Source organism: Lampris incognitus, chromosome 18 (assembly GCF_029633865.1).
Source record: "Lampris incognitus isolate fLamInc1 chromosome 18, fLamInc1.hap2, whole genome shotgun sequence".
Taxonomy (NCBI): Eukaryota; Metazoa; Chordata; class Actinopteri; order Lampriformes; family Lampridae; genus Lampris; species Lampris incognitus.
Window position 1 is genome coordinate 23,951,779 of NC_079228.1, and position 15,174 is coordinate 23,966,952.

Genomic DNA, 15,174 nt, shown 5'->3' on the forward strand with positions numbered 1-15,174 from the left:
TCTGTTGACCTCATTCACTGTCCCTCTCTCCGCAACTTCATTCGTTTGATCACAGCTCATCACAGTTTCTGGGCACAGACAAATCAATCTCTCTATCTCTTGCACTTTTTAAAACCACTCTTTCTGTCACTCTTTCTCCTCTCTCTCTCGGTCTCTCTCTCTCTATTTATTTCTGACTTTGCCTATCTGACGCTTTGATTCTTCCAATCTCTCTCTCTGCACTGCTCTCTCTTCTTCTCTGCTTTGATTCACCCATTTTAATTGCCCCTTATCCAAGTCTCTGGTATTAGACAAATCCTCAGACAGGAGGAGATATACAGAGATTCAGAGAGGTGAGGGAGGCATACAGACACAGAGAAAATGAGTAAAAAGATACATGGCAGCCTCCGCTGATAACGATAGATGTTGACTAGCCTATGGCCAAATAGACACAACTCAATTTGGCCAAACTGACTCCGAATAAACGCGAGATTGCTCTCAACAAAAAGGAAAAACAAGAAATGACTTTTCTCCTTCCTCTTCCATCCCTTCCATCCACTTCTTCTTCTTCTTCTTCTCCGTCTCCTTCTTCGCTGGGTATCATTTGCTCTCCACAGCCTTTGAGAGAGACTTTGTTAAAGAAATGCCGCCGCAGATCAAAGCCACCCCCCGCCCGCCCGCCCGCCCGCCCGCCACCTCCTCTCACAACAGTCTCTTTGCAGGGGAACAAGGGATGCGGGTGGTTGGGTTGACAGCATAGAAGACCGCACAAGCGAGGAGAGGAAAGTCTGAATGACATGTGAGGACATGTTATGACTGCTGCATTGACTTGACGGTGCCGGGTTAATTATGGATGGCCTTCTCTGTGGGCGAGGGCATTACTCTAAGCCGGGGAGAAGACTTGAGGCCTGGCCGCCTCCAAGCTAAGTGCGTTAGGTCTTCTTGTGTTTTATTACCGCTACAGGTTATGTCAGCCAAAAAGAGTATATTCCAAGTAATTGCATCAACATGAATAATGGAATATACTGCAGGTGGGGCGGCACGGTGGCGCAGTGGTTAGCACGGTCGCCTAACAGCAAGAAGGTCCTGGGTTCAAACCCCAGGGTTGCCCAACCTTGGGTGTTGTCCCGGGTCATCCTCTGTGTGGAGTTTGCATGTTCCCCCCATGTCTGTGTGGGTTTCCTCCGGGTGCTCCCGTTCCCTCCCACAGTCCACAGACATGCAGGTCAGGTGAATCGGCCGTACTAAATTGTTCCTAGGTGTGAATGTGTGTGTGTGTGTGTGTGTGTGTGTGTGTGTGTGTGTGTGTGTGTGTGTGTGTGTGTGTGTGTGTGTGTGTCTGCCTGCCCTGTGATGGACTGGCGACCTGTCCAGGGCGTCTCCCCGCCTGCCGCCCAATGACTACTGGGATAGGCTCCAGCATTTCTGCGACCCGAATTCGGATAAGCGGCTTGGATAACGGATGATGGTTAGGTAGGCTACGTCAGAGCAGGGAAGCTTCACTTGAGCTTTGGACGAGCGTTTGATGCCACGAGAAGTTAAGAACAACTTCAGTGGATGTTTGTATAGATGACCTTTCTCGCCCCAAAGGGTTGTCGCGGACGAGACGTTTCCTTCAGCCGAGTAACTGAACCATCAGATCGAGAGGAAGAGTTTGAGTCCTGTCTGATGGAGACATGCAGCTGTTTTCTTTGTCGTTTATCTTTATTCCATGTCCGCGGCAATTAATTTGGCCACTGTGTGTTCAATCGATCGCGGACGCCCAGCTGATATTTGCTGGAACACAAGCCGACCCCCGGCTTATGTCGTATTGACTCGGCCCGTTCCTCAAAGGATGTCAGGCGGATGAGGCCAACCCTGTGTGTGTGTGTGTGTGTGTGTGTGTGTGTGTGTGTGTGTGTGTGTGTGTGTGTGTGTGTGTGTTGGTGAATTTACCGCTGAAGGAACCTTTGTGTTTTCATGTCTCTGTCAAGCCGCTGCTGGTGCATGCACTTTTGATTTTCCAGATGTTGCAATTAGGTTGGACCGTGAAACAAGAACACTGAAGTGGATTTGTCAATGTGTGTGTGTGTGTGTGTGTGTGTGTGTGTGTGTGTGTGTGTGTGTGTGTGTGTGTGTGTGTGTTCATTTATTTATAGTTTGTACATGCATCCAAAAAGAGAAATTTTTTGTCTTTGGTATAAAGGGATATGGATTGGGATGATAAAGGTGATGTCAGCGTGAAACAAAAGCCTGAAACATTCAGTCGATTTACTGTCACGACCCGGCAAGGAGAGACTTTCTCAAGCCAGCAAAATACAGGGCTTGTCTCTGTTGTCTGCAGCCTAAAGGATGATTTGCCTGCTGTGCCTGTGTCAGGGAGATGGGATATGTATGTGTGTGTGTGTGTGTGTGTGTGTGTGTGTGTGTGTGTGTGTGTGTGTGTGTGTGTGTGTGTGTGTGTGTGTGTGTGTGTGTGTGTGTGTGCGCGCGCGCTTCAGTTGCTTTGTCATGGGAAACACTATGATTCATGCCAAAAGAAGTCCAACATCTGGCCTCATTTATCATTTCTTTTCAGGCTGTTTTTTGGGGAAGTTTTTAGGGAATACTTTTCTCTTTTTTCAACAATCTCTCTCTCTTGCTTGCTCTCTTACTCTCTCTCTTATCCCCTTTCCGTATGTACTGTTGGCACACCGACATGCCTCATCAACCCACATCACTCCTCCCTCCTCATTTGCTCCCTAATTTGTGTAGATGGGTGAAGACATAGAGGGACAAGGATGCAGGCGGCTTGAGTGCGGTGGGTTGACGGAAAGGAGTGAGTGAGTGAGAGAGAGAGAGAGAGAGAGAGAGAGAGAGAGAGAGAGAGAGAGAGAGAGAGAGAGAGAGAGAGAGAGGAGAGAGAGAGAGGAGAGAGAGAGAGAGTTTGGGTGAGGCAAGAGTGAATAAAGAGATGTAGGTGCTGCTGAGTTGTAAATCAAGTTTGTTCTAATCAGTCTTGCATGTGTGCCATTAGTCAGTTAGGGAGTATCTCTCCCGCTGCCGTGCTTCGGCTTAGCGCGGTGACACATCCACATTAATGCCACATGCCGCACTGCCTGGGGCCAGCTGACACGATGATAGCAGCAACATGTATGATTCTCTGTGATGACGAGGTCCTCCCGTTGAAGTCTCACCATGCTGGGATATTATCGCTTTTACACAAAGTTCCCACGAGAGTTGTCAGGTCAGCAGACGCGTTTGTTTCGCTTTATTACTTTTTATTGCGCAGCCGAGAGCTGTCGGGGATATACCGGGTGTCATGGTACTGTAAGAAACACGCCGTGCATCGCGTTAACATTAGGAAACATGCTGTGTAATACTGGAGTCATATGCAACCTGCTAACATGCATGCAATCGTGCAGAAAGTCACACACACGCATGGGACACACACACACATGCACTGTGGAGATACTCACATAGCCCTTAAGCAAAATGATCATAATACTAAACAAAAAATAGACCTGAACATCACACCCATATGTGCTTGCTTAACGTCTGATTCCAGAACCATGGGCGTTGGTCCCCCCCTTCAGCTCCAGCTTTCCTCTGAAAGCTGGGCCTGACCAAGCCTGTAATGTGGCTTGCGATGAAACGAGATTTTTTTTAGATGTGAAGAACCCCACGAACCTGGCCTCTAGTTCATTCATTCGTTCATGAACTGATTTTCATTCTGGCATCTAGCCTTAACATCTTATCTGTGTAGATTCACGGTGGGGACCCTTCCAAAAATGTGTGTGAGTGCATCTTAAATTATATGCTTTTGTAAAGACATTACAGTTTTTGCTCCTCCAGGTGCCCCGGTTTCCTCCCACAGTGCAAAGACATGTAGGTCAGGTGAACTGGCTGTACTAAATTGTCCCTAGGTGTGTATGTGTGTGTGTGTCGGCCCTGTGATGGCCTGGCGGCCTGCCCAGGACATCTCCCCACCTGCTGCCCAATGACTGCTGGGATAGGCTCCAGCATCCCCGCAACCCTATGAGCAGGATAAGCGGTTTGTATGATGGATGGATGGATGGTCCCCCCTTTGCTGCTTTAACAGCCTCCACTCTTCTGGGAAGGCTTCCACTAGATTTTGGAACATGGCTGTGGGGATTCCCTCCCATTCAGCCACAAGAGCGTTAGTGAGGTCATCACTGATGTTAGGGAGAAGGCCTGGCTCACAGTCGGCGTTCCAGTTCATCCCAAAGTTGTTGGATGGGGTTGAGGTCAGTGCTCTGAGCAGGCCAGTCAAGTTCTTCCTCACCAAACTCAGCAAACCATGGCTTTATGGACCTCGCTTTGTGCACGGGGGCATTGTTATGATGAAACAGAGAAGGATCTTCCCCAAACGGTTGCCACAAAGTTGGAAGTGAACAGTTCTCTAGCATATAAGGGACCTAGACCAAACCATGAAAAACAGCCTCAGACCATTATTCCTCCTCCACCAAACTTTACAGTTGGCACTATGCATTTGGGCAGGTAGCATTCTCCTGGCATCGACCAAACCCAGATCAGTTCATCAGACTGTCAGATAATGAAGTGTGATTCATCACTCCAGAGGTGTTCCTACTGCTCCAGAGTCCAAAGGCGGTGTGTTTTATACCACTCCAGCTGACGGGTTCCATTGTGCATGGTGATCTTAGGTTTGTGTGTGGCCACTCAGCTATGGAAACGCATTTCATGAAGCTCCCGATGAACAACTCCTGTGCTGACGTTGCTTCCAGAGGCAGTTTGAACTCGGTGGTAAGTGTTGCAACTGAAGACAGACACTTTTTAGGCGCTACGCTTCATCACCTGGTGGTCCGGTTCTGTGGTCTTGCGTATCCTACCACCTCACGGCTGAGCTATTGTTGCTCATAGACGTTTTCATTTCACAATAAAAGCCCTTCAGTTGACCAGGGCCAGTTTCTAGCAGGGCAGAAATTTAATGAACTGACTTGCTGGAAATGTGGCATGCAATGACAGAGACATGATGAACATTACTGCACTCTTAATTATGACTCATTCTATTGCATGGCTGTATGCTTGATTTTATACACCTGTTAAGAATAGGTGTGGCTGAAATAGCAAATCCACTCTTTGGAACGGGCGTCCACATACTTTTGGCAATGTAGTGTATCTCGGAACAGACCTGCTGTCTCCATCACACAGTCGCAGAGACACAAAGCACATGTAACTTATATAACCGCTTATATAACTGCAGTGTGCTTGCCAAGTAGGCCAATTTAAAATGAAACACACTATCTAAATTATGGGTAAGCACACATTGATTATTTGGTCCGTCCATTGATTCAAACACGTGGAGGTTCAGAGCCCATTAACGCCTCCATTTTTCAAAGATAATTTGTCCCATGGTCCCATCTTCTGTTTGAGAATGAAGAAAAGGCTGCAAATGAATGGAACTGACTCTGGAGCTATCCTGTAATTCTGGAGTAGCCTTTAACACACAGTATAAAGCATACGTGGTGGAAGGTAAACAGACGTATTTACTCGAATGCATGTGCATATAACATGCATGTAGGCACACAAGCGTACCCCTGCAGATCAAGCCCTCTCCAGCCACCTTCCCATGAACGGACTTGCTTTCTCTTTGTCCCCTCCTCTCTCTGTCTTACTCTCTCAACCCTCTGACTCGCATTCGCACAGGTAAGCACACAAGCACACATTCTTACATGCAAACACACACACAAAAACAAACACATTTACTTAGATACATGTGTAGGTAGGTACACTTACAGACACACACACTCCCTCTCTCGCTCTCTCTCTCGCTCACACACACACAGGAACACACAGAGTCCTTTCCTGCAAACAGTCCCCAGTTTCAGCTCTGATAAGACCTAAAACCTCTACTTTTTCTATCCACCAGGTGTTTTTTTCCTCCGTGGTAGATGACTGGGGGAAGAGCTGGGCTGTGTGTGTGTGTGTGTGTGTGTGTGTGCGTGTGTGTGTGTGTGTGTGTGTGTGCGTGCGTGCGTGCGTGCGCATGCACATGTCAAACTTACCTGGCTCAGGTCCATCCTAAAACCCTGTGAAATTGGGTATTTTCCAAACCTGAACTATTGACATGAAGAAAGGAGAGAATGGAGAATGGAACGGCAGCAGGAGAGAGGAAACAGAGTGAGAGCTGCAATTTAGGGCTCAGTGCAGGACAAATTTTATCCCCCATTGGTCAGGACACTAACATGGGCAGAGTTCAGAGAATGATTGCATATTTCACCCGATCATTCTCAGCAGGAGAAGAGCATAAGACCAATGTTTGTATACATGTCTGCATATATGTATGTGTGTTCAGATAGATGGATGGATGGATGGATAGTCAGGACCATTTCACTGTGTTTTTGGCAGGCATTTGGCTGCATTTGTGCAGGCGCAAACATGTAAATGTGGCTGTGTGCATTGGTCTGCGAGCTTGTCTGAAATAAACCTGTTTTCACTTCATGGCCGTAATCTTTACCCCGAGATCAGTTGTGTAACTGTATCCAGTTTCTAAATTTGCCAATACAAGTCAAGAAATTTCCCTTTTTCGGGCTCCTTAACATACCTGTCACCTTCCCTCACTGTTCTCCATTCTTTTGCTCTCTTGCTTTTCTCACATTCTTTTTTTATCCTGCTAAATTTGAACTTGCAAACATTCGAAAGCGTCAGCAGAAGTAGGTTCATCCAAACTTATACTGGAGGGACTTCTAAACTGATTAATCCCTGACAAATTGACAGGATTGAAGTACTCTGAGATAGACCATCCGCCCAAATCTCTTACTAACATGTGCTGCAGCCAAATTAGGGTAATGAAGGTTATAATACACCCTGTGTCACAAGCCCAAAATAAAGGAGTCTGGAGGTGTGTGAAATATGGAACAAATGCCTTTATCTCCACCGAGAGCCAACTGTAAAAAGTGCATGGAGGCAAAATGACGCACCTGCAGGTGATTGGGGAGAAATGAGGGTTAGTGGCTCCCAAAGGCAGTCTGGAGCGTATCGGCTTAGCAGCTGGCCATGAAACCCTACTCATAAAAACCCTGCTACTGATTTGTGACTGGGTGTGTCAGCAAAGGAGAGAAAAAAACTAGAAGAGTGCACCGAGTAGAGTGCAAATCCCCGCCAGGCGTATCGCCCCTTCTCCGGGTGAAAAACCAGCTGAGGAGTTAGCACTTAATTGCAGTATAAAACAGTTTTTCACAGGTTTTGAATCACTGCAACCACAGGAGGTCCTTGATCATACAGTCATAACTGTGCACAGAAATCATTCCGCTGACAGGCCCAGTAGTATGCGAGATTAGCTGTGGATAGATACATGCACACATATGGACAGCAAAACCCAGTGTTTTTCCTGCCATTTTAAGACTTTTGTGCAGCGCCCAAGTTGATTGAATGGGAAATATGGGAAAAAGGTTTTTTCATATGCAGCGCTCAAGCGAAAAAATCTGCCTAATAAAAATATTTTGCCTGTCAGTCTGTAGCTAGTCGGACCCCCCCACGAATGTGACCAAGTCTAATATGAACTTGCACTTTTCATAAAGAAAAGGTTTGCTATGCGAACATTTTGGTCTAACCCCAACCCTGTCTTTATTTTCATTATATGATAAAGCTGGGTAAACCGTTAACGCTCACGCATGCGCGACTCACATCTACAGTTGACTCAAATCGGGCAGCGACAAGAATATGCAGCACTTCCTGTTTTGACTGCAACCTAGAATCAGAATCATTTATTGCCAAGTACAAGAACACACAAGGAGTTTGTCTTGGTAGGTTGAGGGAAAAAGAAGCAGTAGTTCCTTTTTAGCTTTTGCATTTTTTGAATGATCAAAATTCTTTTAATAACTTTTGATCATGACGCTGCCTGATCGAGTCAACCGTAGATGCGAGTAACACATGCGCACGGTTGACTCAGATCGGGCAGCAATGGTCGAGTGAGCTAGAGAGTGAATGAAGAGAGGGAGAGGCGATAGCAGGAACAAACGTTTTTTTGAAGATTATGAATCACCACAACAACGAGAGGAGGTTCATCATACAGCCATAACTGCACAAAAAAATATTAGGCTGATAAATCCAGTAGTTGCGAGATTAGCCGCGGACACACACACACACAAATGCTATGAAGAGCATAAAGAGAGAATAAGTGATGGAGAGGCATTTGTGTGTGTCATCATCAGAGGTACCTCTGAAAAACCCTCAAGATCACCTGGGAAGATAGACGCACCAACACCAGCGTCCTGGAGGAGGCTAACATTCCCGCTATCACTGCCACCATCGCCCAACACCAGCTCAGATGGACTGGCCATGTCATCCGCATGCCCGACTCTCGCCTTCCAAAACAAGTCCTATACTCCCAGCTTCTCACAGGACAACAGGCCCCGGGAGGTCAAAAGAAAAGGTATAAGGATAACATCCAAGCGAACATCAAAAAATGCCACATAGACCCTAAGACCTGGGAGGACACGGCAACCAACAGGGCGACCTGGAGAAAACTTGTCCAGGAAAGAGCTGCACTATATAATAATGATCTCTGCCATGCTGCAGAAGACAAGCGCAGACCCAGAAAGGAGGGAGTTTCCACAAAAAAGGCCCAAACCAATCCCACGACTACCACCGCCCACACCTGCCCACACTGATGCGGCTCCAGGATCGGCCCCTTCGCCCACCTGAAGACCCACAAGGACCAAGAAGGAGGACAGTCATACTCAACCCCGAGTGACCGCCGATGATGACGATGATGATGGTGTGTGTGGGGGGGGGGCAGGTGGTCAGGGAGGGGGAGCCCAGCAGTGGAAATGAACCTCAGACTTCATAAAGACAAACTAAAGCATTTTACATTTGAGTGACGGTTGACTAATAAAGTGAAGATTCCCTCTGGAAGGGAAGGGTTTTTTTTTATTCATTCATTTATTTATTTTTTTCTATCAAACACTCATTGTGGTTTAAGAAGCACTCCTGTAAATTACCCTCACTTTCATGCCAGGAAAATCAAAAAGCAAGGCTTATTAATGGAAAAGTGGGTATAGGAAATGCAAACCTTGCCCAAATGATAAAGGGATTGTGGAGACTGGATGGAGTGAGGTTCCTCTGGTGTATGCATGCAATCATCACCATACTGCAAAAGCATCCATCTTAAGAAGTCTTAATCTAGCATTGACTTTGAAAACTTTTTTTTTTAATCAGATTTGCCAAACAGGTGATATAATTTCAGCTGTTTGTAGTGCAAATCAAACGCTTAATACCCGCTATGGGCGTGATGTGCACGACTCTACCTTGTTTCCAGAAACTTGCACACAATTAACGTAACAGGTAAAAAAAGAATTAGACTAAAAATAAGTTGAAATATCTCATCTCGGTCTGTTTGCAGCCGAATATGAGAGAAAATAGACATGTAGGATGGCAATTTTTGTGGTGGCTACTGGCAGTTGCGTCAGCAAACACTTACGCCATCTGATGTTAACGCCAAAGGCGAACTCGAACGCACGAGCAGTCACAATAGATCACATCAGATATTTTTTTTTCTACTTTTCTTTCGCAGCAGATAATGAACTCGGTCGGACCGGATTGAGAAGTGCTACTATGCGCGTCATTAATATCATCAAGCCTTGTGAGATCTGACATCCGGGGACGGCGCAGTAAAAGGGCAGCTGCAGATCTCATGACTGTGTTTCTACCTCCAGGGTACATGTGGCAGAGCGCAGTCCACAAAATAGTCATCCATGATGACATCTTTCAACGGCAGGTCCTTAAAAAGGTCCTATATGGGGCGGCTGGGTGGCGTAGCGGTCTATTCCGTTGCCTACCGCCAACACGGGGATCGCCGGTTCGAATCCCCGCGTTACCTCCGGCTTGGTCGGGCGTCTCGACACAATTTGCCGCGTCCGTGGATGGGAAGCCGGATGTGGGGGTGTGTCCTGGTCGCTGCACTAGCGCCTCCTCTGGTCAGTCGGGGCGCCTGTTCTGGGGGGGGGGGGCGGCAGCGTGATCCTCCCACGCGCTACGTCCCTCCTAGCGAAACTCCTCACTGTCAGGTTGAAAGAAAAGAGGCTGGCGACTCCACGTGTATCGGAGGAGGCATGTGTGGTGGTCTGCAGCCCTCCCCGGTCGGCAGAGGGGGTGGAGCAGCGACCAGGACAGCTCAGAAGAGTAGGGTAATTGGCCGAGGATGGGGGGTCCCATGTGAATTTCCCTCAAATCTCCGGTCAGGATTTCTGCTTTAGCCACATTAACGTCAGTCAAAATATGGCACGTGAGAGCAGCTTCAGGCTCGCCCGCAAAAATGCAGAGAATCATTTAACTCGTTTTTTCCTACATAACCGGATGGCGTTGTTAGAAGACTAGACTAATACTTTATGTCTATCTCTGCGCAGATGGAGTGGATTATTAAACCGTTATAAAGAATCGTACTGACTACCGAACTTCTGCTGGAGGGAAAAAATGCAGCCTTCGTTTATTCGGTCGTTTTGGGAGAAGAACGAACAGCGTCTCAGTGACGTAATCAATCCGCGCATGCAAGCGCAACACCGCCCACTTGTGGACAAACAAAGTCATCACTGACTGTAAACAAAATAATAGTACACAGTAACACAGTCATACAAATACACTGGTGTCATATCTCAACACTCCCACTTATGAATCATGTGCTTACTGTATACCTTTTCATATTCATAGAACAAAATGAAAAGAAACTTGGTATAACCCATACCACTCACATTTCACACACCAAACATTGCCTTAGAAAATGTCTTCAGTTTTACCTTGGATGCGGGCTTCGTCATTACATCCGCAACCATTTCGTCTGTAGGGCAATACACCAATGACATCCTTTCCTTTCACTCCCTGGAGTACACACAATGGTCTGATTGGTTTTGTGTAAAACCATCACCTGTCAAACACTCGTGTAACAGTAAGTTCCAATTGCAGCCAGACTGCTTGAGGCCGTAGATTGACTTCTCTAGTTTACACACTAGTTTTTCTCCCTTCTCAATATAACCCTCAGGTTGTTCCATGTATATGTCATAGTCTATGGGGGCATGAAGATAGGCCGTCTTTACATCCATCTGGTGTAAAATCAAGTCATACTGAGCTGCCTTCTGTAGAAGCACTCGAACACTTGTTAGGTTGGCTGTCGGCGAAAATGTCTCTCCATAATCCACCCCAGCTCTCTGGCTATATCCCTTTGCTACAAATCTAGCCTTGTGCTTGTCGTGTCCGTCTATATCTGTCTTTATCGCATACACCCACCTTCCTCCCACTGTTTTCTTGCCCTCTGGCAATTTCGTAAGGGTGAATGTTTTGTTGTCTCTTAGAGACTCCATTTCCTCGTCCATTGCCCTGGACCACTTTTCTGACTCTGGCGATTCCATGGCCTCTTTAAAGGTCAGATGGACACCGCACACTGCCCTGTATGCATAATCTATAGTAGTGAGTGAACTGTCATCACTGTTGCCCTGACTATAGTCAATCAGGTATCTCGGAGGGTTGCGTTCCCTTTGGGGTTCCTCCCACTGGCTGAGGCTTGTGACATCACCCTTGGGTGCTCCTCGTCATCATCCTCGGGTGCTGACTGTGTACCGTCAGTCTGTACATTTGTCTGTACTCTAGGCTGAGTTGCAGCTGTCTCAACAGACTTTCTCTCTCTTACCCAGTCTTCTGGGTGCAGACCTGGTGTCTGAGTATCATTTTCACTAGTTGCCTTGTATACAAACATAACTAGTCTGTGTTTCTGTACTTTCTCTTGGTCAGGGTAGTAGACTAGGTAGGCCGGGCTGTTCTTGTCGTGTCCTACAAAACGCCCCCTCTCACATCTAGAATCTAACTTTTCCTTGTCCTGCTGGTAAGCATAGCATTCTGTCCCGAACTTTTGCATTCTAGCCATGTTGCACTTTTTTCCTGTCATTGCCGTGTATGGCGTAGTGCCTGTGTGCTTGTTGAAGCATCTGTTTCTGGTGTGGGCTGCCTCCTGCACAGCATAATGCCAGAGGCTCTTTGGTAGACCACTATCTATTAGCATACACCTTGCCATCTCGGATAGTGTGCGTCCTTCTCTCTTTGCAACGCCATTTTGATGGGGAGAGTATGGGCAGGACGTCTCATGTCTTATTTTGTTATGTCTCAACTGGGTTTGAAACTCCTTGCCTGTAAACTCAGTTCCATTATCCGACCTTATGCATTTCACTGTCCCATAGGGAGCTACATCTGCCAGAAATTTCTCGGTCGCTTGCACTGTGTCACTCTTTGTTTTTAAGAAATAAACACACACAGCCCCTGTGCACACATCTATAAATGATTGCATGTACCTGAAACCATTAATGGACTCGTTTGCCACAGGACCGGCTAAATCAGTGTTTACCAACTCCAGTGGTGTCTTGGCTTTGTCTGTAGATTTCCTGTTCCTGTTTTGGGTAAACTTCCCTTCTATGCATACTGCACACTCTTTGTCAGGTTTACACACTTTACCCTTTATATGCATACCATCAGTGATATCCTGTAGCTTTATGATATCGTCATAGTTGCAGTGGCCCATTATCTCATGCCAAGTTTCTATATCATGGCTCACATGGCACTTTTCAACAACACATTCAGTTTGCAGATAGTACATTTTCCCCTGTACAAAAATGTCAAACCTGGTACCATCCGGTAACATCAGGGCATCTCTGCCCTCTTCGAAGAACACACTGGTTCCGTGTGCTGTCGCAGACTTCACAGAGAAGAGCTCTTGGGGGTACGATGGAATATATAGTGCGTTCCGCAGTGTCACTCTACACCGTCGCCCCTCACTGTCGAGCAGACATACCGTAGCATCTCCCCTGCCCTGCACCACACCAAAGGTGCGCTTACCGTACGCCAGCTCCATGCAGTGTTTCTCTGGCTCGAACGAGCTGTCAAAGCTCTTGAACTTCTTCTTATCATTGACTATGTGGGAAGAAGCCCCACAGTCCACAATCAATCCTGGTTTGAACTGTTGCCGTCGTCCTGGTCCTGCTGAGCTTGTCTCTCCAGCCTGCACTCTGAAGATGTAGTCCTCTTCTTCCGCAGCATTCCCCGGTCCCTGACCTCGACCTGCTCCGTGACCACCACCGCCGCCGCCACCTTGCTCGCATGCACACCTGGCTCCATCAGCGCGGTCCTTCTTGCACACTTTGTCCGTGTGACCCTTGACCCGGCAGAAGCTGCACCACACGCTGCGTGAACAGTCCGATTTCCGATGGCCTTTGTCACCGCATCGCCAGCACACTGTTCATCATCTCCCTCACAGCGTTTCACTGGCTTTTTCTTAGGCGCTGCGTGGGCCTTCATCACCCTCTCGGACGTCTCGTCCGATGCTGTAGCATTAGCTACATCTTCAGCCGCCTCAAAGTTTCTCAATTTGGCCTTAAATTGTCCCAATGTCAACTCACTGTCGCCATATGTCACCATTAGAGTGAATGGCTTATATCTCTCGGGTAACCCCCTCATCACCATGGCCATCATTAGTCCCTCACTCGGTGCTTCTCCCGCCCCTTTGAGAGCCGTAATGATTTGTTCAGCTCGGATAATGTATTCGGTTATCGTCTCATTATCAGCTTTCTTTAGCCCAGTCAATGTTACATACAGAGTGACAATCCGGGGTCTGCCCTTACCAATGTAATGTTCCCGCAACACCCGTAGACTCTCTCTACCTTTGTTCTTCGTTTCTCTGAAGATCAGTCCCAAGCTTGTGTTGTCCAATAAAGGCGCCAATGCGCAGTAGGCGTCCGCGTTCCGCTCCTCGTCTAGGGCCTGCTCTTCCGCTGTCAAAGGTCCCACGGGCTCGGTAAGAATGGTGGTTTTCAGCCCCACACCATGCATGCAACAGAGCATTCGCTCTTCCCACAGTTCATACTCATCGGCCTGTCCGTTGAATGTGGGCCACCTGCTCTTCTTCCGCTCCATCTCCCTAGGTAGCGTTAGCTTAGCTTAGCGTTCCGTTAGCTTCCCGATAGCCTCTCTCGATGCTAACTAGCTTCACACTTGCTAACTTGCTACTCCGTGCTAACCTGCGCGCATCCCGCCATCCGAGGTTATCACACTTCGTGTACTTTTTTATCAAACTACTAAATAATCCAACGTTATCTGGACCCATAACCTGTTAGAAGACTTGTCTAATACTTTGTCTATCTCTGCGCAGATGAAGTGGGTTATTAAACCGTTATAAAGAATCGTACTGACTACCGAACTTCTACAGCAGGGAAAAATGCAGCCTTCGTTTATTCGGTCATTTTGGGAGAAGAAGAACGAACAGCGTCTCAGTGACTTAATCAATCCGCGCATGCAAGCGCAACACCGCCCACTTGTGGACAAACAAAGTCATCACTGACTGTAAACAAAATAGTACACAGTAACACAGTCATACAAATACACTGGTGTCATATCTCAACAGGCGTCATCCATAGCCGGATATTGGAAACTGGTGTGGAAACTGACAGAGAGCAATGGTGCGAATAACATATCTAAGCAGCCTTTAGATAAGCTGACTGGTATCAGAACATTTTATTGTAATGGAAATACGTGTACTCTGGTTAAGACCTCATTTGAACAATGTTAAAGGTTATAAAGAATCCTGTCTGCATGGTCATGTTTTATCCAGAATGTTATCTTAATCTGGCTTGATACCAGACCTCTGGTGTGCATGTAAATGTCAACGTTGGAAAGGTTGCGTGGCTCAACAGGAGCCCATTTCGATGTAGTTATGTAGTATCAAGTAAATCTGTTAGGCAGAAGAGCCCACGGGGGCTCAAACATAGCCTTTCCAAAGGAAAAAAAAAACAAGGAAAGAAATATTTCGGTTGCAAATAAATATTTTTTTTGGGGCCAGGTTTGGTGCCAGGCCCAGGTGCAACGTCACTCCGCTGTTTCTCACAGCGAGTAAACTGGAAGTAAAGCCTTGAGTATTTTGGGCGCATCGAGGTTTCGCCACCTATTGGTTAAGCAGGAACGATCTGACCTACATACGGTAAATAGAGCGATCTGTTGTACAGGTAATTAATCACAGTGAGACCTAACAAAGTACTGCCGTCCCAGGTAGTTAGGAAGGGGGGGGCGTTCATTGGCAAGTATGATGGGCTCTCTGTGCACCCTGTCGTCCCTGTGCTCCTACAGCCAGTATGAATGAGTGTGTCTTTCTGTCTTGTGTGTGTGTGTGTGTGTGTGTGTGTGTGTGTGTGTGTGTGTGTGTGTGTGTGTGTGTATGTGTCTGTC

At 47.1% G+C, this 15,174-nt stretch overlaps 1 long non-coding RNA gene across 1 annotated transcript in view; it reads left to right on the plus strand.

The window, feature by feature from the left end:
- LOC130128289 (uncharacterized) overlaps window positions 1-15,174 on the plus strand; it is a 166,051-nt gene that overhangs the window by 5,667 nt on the left and 145,210 nt on the right. The window lies entirely within an intron of this gene.